Source organism: Triticum dicoccoides, chromosome 7B (genome assembly GCF_002162155.2).
Source record: "Triticum dicoccoides isolate Atlit2015 ecotype Zavitan chromosome 7B, WEW_v2.0, whole genome shotgun sequence".
NCBI classification, from domain to species: Eukaryota; Viridiplantae; Streptophyta; class Magnoliopsida; order Poales; family Poaceae; genus Triticum; species Triticum dicoccoides.
The window spans coordinates 678,724,224-678,734,676 of NC_041393.1; positions in this window are offsets into that span (position 1 = coordinate 678,724,224).

Consider the following 10,453-nt stretch of genomic DNA (forward strand, 5'->3'; position numbering starts at 1 on the left):
CCACATGGCGCGCCCTGGGTGGCTGCGGGCGGTGGCGCGGGATCTGTCCGGCGGGCGCGGACATGTCCGGTGGACGAGAGGAGCGGGGCTAGAGTTAGGGGTAGGGTTTGATCTGGAATTTCGGGGGAGAGGGCATCTATATATAGCTAGAGGGAGCTAGGAGAGTCCAAATGGGGAGTAGTTTTCGCCCACACGATCGTGATCGAACGACCGAGAGCATGGAGGGGGTTTGGATGGGCTCATGGGCTATGGTGAAGAGGGGCTGGGCTGCAAAGAGAGAGGGGTTTACGGTTCCCCGGTTAACCGTTGGAGTATCAAACGGACTCCAAATGGCATGAAACTTGACAGGCGGTCTCCCGGTGGTGTACGAAGGCCGCTTAGCAAACCTCGGTCCATTCCGAGAATGTTTAACACCCACTCACAACAAGAGACAAAAGGGGAACGCCGGAGGACATAGGAGTGCCGGATTGCAAAAAGGACAACGGGGAAAATGCTCGGATGCAAGTTTTGAAAAACATGCAGATGATGACATGACAAAATGCAACATGCAAGAAAATGACATGGCAACAATGGAGAACAACTGGATGACACCTAGCGCATCGAATCCGGGGCATTACACAAACCACATACCTAGTTATCCCCGTACTCAAACAGATTGGAGCTCCCTTGATGGTGTGGCACACCTTCCATTTGGTCGCGCTTATCCTTGGCCCTTTGGTGTTCGCGCTACAATTGACCACGCATCCACCAACGCCTCCCAACAGTCCATCTTATCCACACACCATCTCGGGGGCACATAAGTGAGTCAAGAGAAATTTCAGCGCTACGAATCAAATCAAGAAAACTAAGTTCAAGGCCTTAAGAATAGGTATAATTACCACCAAGTACTTCTTCCTACTCAGAAACTTGCCGCGACAGTTCTTCTTGGCCCTCCTAATACCCTTCGAGGCGTAGTAGTCTCGAACGGCCTACTCCCGAGCCTCGTGCCATAAGTTCTGAAGTGGGTGCTTGCACTCGGCTTTGACAACCATAGCCGCAACCTCCTGTTCTCCCTCTGAAACCCTGTAGAAGGTCTGCAATCAAAGAAGACAACAATGATTAGTACAATCACTAGCTAGGTAGTGTTTATTTTTAATCTGTAAAGGAGAAATTACCCAAAACCGACGGAACACAATGTCGGCCACCCTCTCGCACGCGACACTGGCGACCATCTCCCCCGGAGGGGACGGGGCAACAAAGTACAACTCCCAGCTCAGTGCTAGTTGTGGAACCTGACCCTCACCGGGCATCATGACCCACCCAGGGAAGTGATGCCGGTAAAGTGTGCCAAGGACCTGGTTGGGCCTGCGGACACCATGGTCACGGGGGTATACCCAGCCCCTGCAGGATGACAAGGCCAACGCATTAGATATTATGAAGGCAAAAGGTTAAAAAATAGTAAATGCACTTACTTCAACCCTTTAGGCGCAATCAACCACCTCTGGTCGGGGGTCGTCGGCACGGGCGGGAGCTTTGTACAACCATGCTTGTAGGCCTTCTTGCCCTTCTCAACCAGCCCCTCGTCGTTGTAGCTATCATCTGAAAAGGTGTCCTCGCTACCATCCTCCGGGCCACTAGCCTCCGGAGTCCCGTGGGAAGAAGACGGCGGGACCGGAGTCTCATGGGAAGAAGACGGCGGGACCGGAGTCTTCTGGGACGAAGACTGAGGGAGTCCTGGATAAGGGGGTATCCGGATAGCCGGACTATATTCATCGTTCGGACTATAGAAGCGTCAAGATACAAGACTCAAGACTTCAGCTCGTGTCCTGATGGGACTCTCCTTTGCATGGTAGACAAGCTTGGCGATCCGGATATTATGTTTCCTTCCTTGTAACCGACTCCATGTAAACCCTAGCTCTCCGGTGTCTATATAAACCGGAGAGCACGGTCCTTAGAAGGCCGGTCACATTTACAATCATACCATCATAGGCTAGCTCTTAGGGTTTAGCCTCTACGATCTTGTGGTAGATCTACTCTTGTATTCCACATATCTTCAATATTAATCAAGCAGGAAGTAGGGTTTTACCTCCATCGAGAGGGCCCGAACCTGGGTAAACATTGTGTCTCTTGCTTCCTGTTACCATCAGCCTAAGACGCACAGATCGGGACCCCCTACCCAAGATTCGTCGGCTTTGACACCGACATTGGTGCTTTCATTGAGAGTTCCTCTATGTCGTCGCTTCGAGGCTTGATGGCGTCTTCAATCATCAACAACACGGTCCAGGGTGAGACTTTTCTCCCCGGACAGATCTTTGTGTTCGGCGGCTTGGCACTGCGGGCCAATTCGCTTGACCAGTTGGAGCAGATCAACAGCTTCGCCCCTGGCCACCAGATCAGTTTCGGAAACTTGAACTACACGGCAGATATCCGCAGAGACTTGATCTTCGATAGGTTCGGCCCTACGCTAGGAGCGCCGGACAGCCACGACGAGCACGGCCTAGACCTGCTGTCCGACAGTGCCGGGGGCATCATCCCCGAAGCAGCCCCGGACCTAAATCTAGGGCCGGTTGTGTTGCCTATGGACGGAGGGCTGGACCCCGCCCCGCAGGCTGCACACTTATTGGCGGTGGAGCCGAACACGGGTCTCACCTCTGCGGAGGCCTGTAACCCTGGGCCCCCGGACTCATATTCGGTTGTTGATCCTGGTCCGCTCACTCTCAAGCCAGCCGATCCAGGATGGGATCCGGTAATGGAGTTTACCGCTACGGACATCTTTCAGCACTCGCCCTTTGGCGACATGTTGAGCTCATTGAAGTCTCTCTCTTTGTCAGGAGGCTCTGGGCCGAACTATGTCCGGCCTGAGTGGGAAGCAGGCGATGAAGGAATTCGCTACCCACCCACCACCCACTTTGTCGCCATGATCGATGATTTAACCGACGTACTCGACTTTGACTTCGAAGACATCGACGGTATGGACGACGATGCAGGAGACATATAGGAGCCACCGCTCACAGGGCAGTGGACAGCCACCTCTTCATATGATATATATATATATATGGTGGACACTCCGAAAGAAAACAATGGCAATGAGGCAACGGGGGATAACCCCTCGAAGAAGAAAGCAAAGCATGGGCATCGAGAGCGCCACTCCAAGCCCCGCCAAGGCAATACCGGCACCGGAGATGGTAATAATCTGGACGGTGCCGACGACGAATACAACCCCGAACAGCCCACTTTCGAGCAGGCCGAACAAGAAGACGGGCATGACAGCCCAGATGAACAGGCGACGGACGGGTATCCGGAGGAGGACAACTACATGCCCCTCTCCGAAGACGAGATTAGCCTCGGCGATGATGAGTTCGGTGTACCCGAAGACCCCACAGAGCAGGAGCGCTTCAAGCGCCGGCTTATTGCCACTGCGAGAAGCCTGAAGAAGAAGTAGCAGCAGCTCCAAGCTGATCAAGATCTACTCACAGACAGATGGACAGAAGTCCTGGCAGCCGAGGAATATGGACTCGAGCACCCCATGGCTGACCGACCACCTCAAGGTCAGGACAAAATGACATATCAGCCGAAATACCAGCCTGTACCCCCGCGCCGGTTTACTATGGCCCGGGGCAATACTCAGGACCTGCGCGATAAACTGGATAACACCGCAAGACAACCAAGATCGATCTACGGATCACGGGGGCGCGCCGAAGCACATGACGATGACCGTCATACCGGATACACTAACAGCAAATCCAGCCGGGCCGAATACAACCAGTCAGATGCAGCCGTACTGCACCGTGACATAGCCCGACATAGAGGCGCCGCACACCCCCTCTGCTTCACTGATGAAGTGATGGATCATGAATTCCTAGAAGGGTTTAAACCCGTAAATATGGAATCATACGATGGCACCACAGACCCCGCGGTATGGATCGAAGATTTTCTTCTCCACATTCACATGGCCCGCGGAGATGATCTACATGCCATCAAGTATCTTCCCCTTAAGCTCAAAGGACCTGCCCGGCACTGGCTAAACAGCCTACCCGCAAATTCCATTGGCAGTTGGGAAAATCTGGAAGACGCATTTCTTGAAAACTCCAGGGCACATATGTGCGACCTCCGGATGCCGATGACTTGAGCCACATTACTCAACAACCCGGAGAATCAGCCAGGAAATTCTGGACTCGGTTCCTAACTAAAAAGAACCAAATAGTCGATTGTCCGGACGCTGAAGCCCTGGCGGCTTTCAAGCATAATATCCGTGACGAGTGGCTTGCCACACACCTCGGCCAGGAGAAACCCAAGTCCATGGAAGCTCTTACGACACTAATGACAAGCTTTTGCGCGGGCGAGGACAGCTGGTTGGCTCGCAGTAGCACTACGCCACACTCTGGAACTTCAGATGTCCGGGACAGTAATGGCAAGCCACGATGCAATAGACACAAGCGACGGAACAATGGCGACAACACCGAGGATACGGCAGTCAATGCCGGATTCAGCGGATCTAAATCCGGTCAGCGGAAGAAGCCATTCAAGCGTAACAATCAAGGACCGTCTAGTCTGGACCGTATACTGGAGCGCTCGTGCCAAATTCATGGCACCCCGGACAAACCAGCCAACCACACCAACAGAGACTGCTGGATATTCAAACAGGCCGGCAAAATAAACGCCGAAAACAAGGACAAGGGGCTGCACAGTGACGATGACGATGAGCACCGGCGTCCGAACACGGGGGGGCAAAAGAAAAAAATTTCCCCAGGTGAAAACGGTCAACATGATCTACGCCACCCACATCCCCAAGCGGGAACGGAAGCGAGCACTACGGGACTTATATGTGATGGAGCCAGTCGTCCCCAAATTCAACCCATGGTCAGCTTGTCCGATCACCTTTGATCATAGGGATCATCCTACCAGCATCCGTCACGGCGGCTCAGCCGCATTGGTTTTAGACCCAATTATAGATGGATTTCACCTCACAAGAGTCCTTATGGACAGAGGCAGCAGCCTGAACCTGCTTTATCAGGACACAGTGTGCAAAATGGGCATCGATCCTTCAAGGATTAAGCCCACAAAAACTACCTTTAAGGGTGTCATTCCTGGAGTAGAGGCCCGCTGTACGGGCTCTATAACATTGGAAGTGGTCTTCGGATCTCCGGATAACTTCTGAAGCGAAGAGTTAATCTTCGATATTGTCCATTTCCGCAGTGGTTACCACGCACTGCTCAGGCGAACTGCATTTGCTAGATTCAATGCAGTACCACACTATGCATACCTCAAGCTCAAGATGCCAGGCCCGCGCGGGGTCATAATAGTCAACGGGAATATGGACCACTCTCTTCGTACGGAGGAACACACTGCGGCCCTTGCGGCCGAAGTACAATGCGGCCTCCTCAGGCAAACCACCAATCCGGCAACGACAACCTCAAACTCCGTCAAGCAAGGAAGGAACACCCCGCAACAGGATCAGCAGGCACGTCAAGAGCATGACTAGCAGTCCGGTCTCCGCCCAAGTCCCACCCAAGCAGCATTCGTGCCACGCGTACACAATTACGCACTCAAGATACCATGGGCACAGGCGGAGGCATAGCAGTGGCTCAGGCAACAGTACGGTATTGCTTCGTAACCTTTCCTTTTACCCTTAAGGACATCGCTTTAGTGCAGCTTCTCCAGAAGAGTCGGATTGTCGGACTTACAAAGGAGAGGAAACCCAGGAGGTAACAGGCTTCAGGCACACCAGGAAACACCCAGGTGGAATCTATTCATGATCGTTGTTCCTGCTTTATCTATATGTACGTAGCCTGCTCCTGGATAGGATATGTCAAATAATCCTATTTATCTCTGCGTAATGCATTCATTGTAAACATACGCTTAAACGTATTATTTATCAATGGGAGACATTATACAGCGCCAGCTTATTATTATTTTTTATCTATTTTTTGCATTTATTATAAATGTTTATTTGATTTTGCATCCGTACACTTTGGTACGTTGAGTTTGCCAGGGGCTTCTTATAGCGCCCCATAATATGGCAAGACAAGTCCGAACACTTTCAACAGTGCGGCACCCCAAACTTATAGCATTATATGCATCAGCTCCGAATCATGTCTTGGGTTATAGTTGGGATAGCCCGGCTCCCTTGTCTTGGTGCCTTACATTCCATTAGTTCGGCTAAGGTAGCGCAGGGAGAACTACTGCGATTGTGCCCTGGTTTTTCCGGACGAGCACCTCAGTAGAGAAAGCACAAAATTGTCCAGCATGATGTGGCGAGAGTTGGTCGCTGTTCAAGAGGTCTTAAAATCCTTAAAGATTTTCCCGCTTTAGGCAATAATTCGGCTTTGTCCGATATAGGCGTGTATAGCGCCCCAATTCAGCCTTCCGAATTCTAGGGCCTTCGCCAAAATTTAAAATCATAGACTTCTATGGCTAAGTGAAGGTTATAAAGCCGTATAGTCCGATTGCCTGGTTCGCTGCGCTGGACACCTCCTTAAGGGACCAAACATTTGGACAAAGAGTGTCTGGGTTTTCCACGAACACCCCAGTACTAGTTACACGGGGGCGGAAGCCAACGACTGGCCTACTTTCGGAATTTGATAAACAGCCGCACAGAAGGTAATATTTTAAATCACAAAAGCACTACATAGTGCAAGTAACTTCGTATTTAAATTACAAACATGACAGAAGTGAATTCATTCAAAAATTATGTCTTTGGTACATTCATCGGCCACGAGGCAAGCACCCTTCATAACGTCATCATAATACTTCTCGGGGACGCGATGCGGCTTTCCCTCTGGTGGCCCGTCCTTCACCAGCTTCTCCGCATCCAGCTTGCCCCAATGCACCTTGGGTGGGCAAGGGCCCGGCGGGCACCCTCAATACAAACGGATCGCTTGATGCTTCCAGTCGCGGATAGGAATCCACCATCCGCTTGATCAGGCCGAAGTAGCTGGTGGGCAGAAGCTCGCCAGGCCATAGCCGGACTATGAGATCTTTCATAGCCACTTCGGCCGCCTTGTGGAGTTCGACTAACTGCTTCAGTTGTTCACTCAGAGGCGTTGCATGTTCGGGCCCAGCGTACTGGGACCAGAACAACTTCTCTGTTGAGCTCCCCTCCTGGGCACGGTAGAACTCTGCGGCATCTGATACGCTGCGTGGCAGGTTTGCGAACGCCCCTGGAGAGCTCCGGATTCTAGTAAGTAAAAGAAACGCCTCCTCCACATGTTTGCTTTGCATAAAAAATTTCTTACCCACCGCTATTTTCTTGGCCTCCTGGATCTCTTGCTGAGCCCTCTCGGCTTGGGCCTTAGCATCATTCATATTTGTAAGGGCCTTAGCAAGCTCGGCCTCTTTTGCTTTAAGCTCCCGCTCCGCAGACTCAAGCTTCTTGCCGAGCTCCCGGAGCTCTTCTTGTACCTCGCCCACTTGGGCCTCTTGCTTTTCGTGCTCCTTGAGTTCCAAGGCCGCTTTGTGTTCGGCCTCGGACAGCGCCTTCTTGAGAGATGCCACTTCGGTGGTGGCCTCTGTTATCATATCACGACGTCTCGTCGTTAGCATAATCAAATTTTCTTTGCTATTTATTATAGAGAGAGGGGAATCATTTACCTTTGCTCTCCTCGAGCTGCCTCCTCGCGAGGCCGAGCTCTCCCTGTGCCCACTCTAAATCATGCGTTAGGCCGGTGATTTCGGCAGTGCGAGCAGCAGCGGCCAGCAGCACATCATGTTTATTTACATTCAAAATTATTGTCAGACTCCTGCGGATTATAATTGACCCTCCGTTTGGTTTTTCTTTCCGAACACCAAACAGAGTATCAGGGGCTACTACCTATCGGGTGGTAACTTCACATATTTTTACTGCTTACCTCAAAGCCTGTCAGAAGGCTGGTGCAGGCTTCGGTTAGTCCGCTCTTGGCGGACGAAACCTTCTGAATCACCGCACTCATGAGATTACGGTGCTCTTCACCTAGGGAAGCGCCGCGAAGCGCTTCCAGCAGACAATCCGGTGCCTGGGGCGCAACGGAAGTCCTTGATACAGACGGCCCTCCCTCCAAAACGAGGGGCTGCTAGCTTAAGTCCGGAACCACTGAAGACTCTGGAACAGTGTTCGGCTGAGAGCCCGGCTTACTGTGGCTCTCATCAACACGATCCACGGGGACCTTCAACCCCGCGAGTCCGACGTCTGGGACGCCGCCTTGAGGCGCCTCCAAGGCCACCTTCGCCATCGTCGGGAGCCTTCGGGACAACACCTCTGTGTCGTCCACAGGTCAAGGAGATGTGGCCATCGGGAGTGAGTTCATTGCGGACTCACTCAAGGACCCATCCGAAGACGACACTTTGGGATGGACCCTGGCCAGACTTCATACAAGTTCGGCATTATAAACAATACTATGAAGCGAAATTATGATTGAGTGCGGACACTTACGATCGCACAAGGGGCTTCTTCCTGGGCATCCACCCTTCCTCGCTATTGGCGGCGGTGGTGGAGTAGTCCGGAAGGGATACCTTTCCCTTCTTAGACGTCCCAGTCTCTCCCACCGGGGCGGCCTTCCTCTTCTTCCCTCCCCCAGTGCGGGGAGGTGGTGTTTCTCCTTGTTCCTCCTCGCCTCTGCGGGAGGAATCTGCCTCGTCGTCATCAGACGACAAGGGTACGACGGCCTTACGCCGGGGGCCTCTCCTTGCCCCCTGCTTCACCGTCTCCGGCCCCCCATCCTTTCTGGATGGGGCGGCCTCCTCTTCTTCTTCTTCTTCTTCCCCTTCGGGGGAGGAATGCGCCTCGTCATCTTCGGACGAGGCTTGCGCAACCTTATTTCGGAGGCCCTTTCGGGTCCCCGGGGCCTTCTTATCGGCCTTCTTCTCCGGCCCCTTATAGGGTGTCGGGACCAGCATCTTCGTCAGAAGATCATTGGCTGGGCTTTCTAGCAATGGAGCCGAACTGTCGATCCGCTCCGCTGTCTCCACATACTCCTAAAACGAATATACACAATCACTTAGGAATTTTCCATAAATACATTGGGAAGAATCGGACCCAGTGGTGGCCTGAGAACTCACCTGGGTGGGGTTCCATGCGGCGTGGAGCCCGCGGTCCTCGGTTATAAGAGGAGGTACTTCGGAGGCCTTGAATAGCGCCTTCCACGCGTCCTTGTGCTTCATGCCGTAGAGCCTCTGAAGCGTCTGGTGTTCGGCCGGGTCGAACTCCCACAGATTGAATGCCCGCCTTTGGCACGGCAGAATCCGGCGAATGAGCATGACTTGGATCATGTTGACAAGATTGATGTTCTTGTCCTTCATGCCCTTGATGTAGTTGATGAGTCCGGTCAGCTCTGCAGATTCTCCCCATAGCAGGCCCTTCTATTCCCAGGAGGTGAGCTGCATAGGGGTTCCAGATCGGAACTCAGGGGCCGTCGCCCAGTTGGTGTCGCGCGGCTCGGTGATGTAGAACCACCCCGATTGCCAGCCCTTCACGGTTTCCGCAAAGGAGCCTTCAGGCTAGGTGACATTAGGCATTTTGCCCACCATGGCTCCTCCGCACTCTGCTTGTTGGCCACTCACGATCTTCGGCTTCAAGCAGAAGATTTGCAGCCACAAGCCGAAATGAGGCTTGATGCGGAGGAAAGCCTCGCATACGACAATGAACGTCGAGATGTTGAGGACGAGGTTCGGAGCTAGATCATGAAAGTCTAGCCCGTAGTAGAACATGAGCCCGCGGACGAAGGGGTGGAGTGGAAACCCCAGTCCACGGACGAAGTGGGCCAGGAATACGACCCTCTCGTGGGGTCCGGGAGTTGGAATGACCTGCCCCTTGTCTGGTAACTGGTGTGCTATATCTGCGGCCAAGTATCCGGCCGCCCGGAGATTCGTGGTCTTCTTCTCCGTCATGGTGGAAGCCACCCACTTGCCTCCTACTCCGAACATGACTAACTGTGCGGAGAAAACCTGGGCTAGGGCGCTGGAGCTCGAGGGGGCAAGAGTATGCGAGGGAGGAAGAAGGCGTGGGTAAGAATGGGGAACTCTTATCCCTTTATAGAGGCGACGAAAGCGGTGCGCCTCCCCACTAGCCCGTTGAGAATCGCTTACTTCCCAAGCACCACGATTGATGGCACGGGGGGATTACCCATACCCGTATTGATGAGAATCCCGTGATAAGGGGACATGATCTCTGCTTTGACAAGACGTGTCAAGGAAACCGCCTCGCAATACGCGATGCGGCTGGTTGTGAAAAACGGTGCGAATAATGACCTAGCCCTAGTGGCATGTCACGTCGTCTAAAAATTGTCAGCTGAAGTATCATTTTCTCTACGGTGGTATGTGAGGATCATTTTTCAGATCCGGACACGGCCTACGTCTTCGATAATAACCTTAGAGTATTCGGAGGAGGAACCCGCCTTGCAATGCCGAAGACAAGACTGCGCACCGGACTCATCATCATTGAAGCCTGGTTCAGGGGCTACTAAGGGAGTCCTGGATAAGGGGGTATCCGGACAGCCGGACT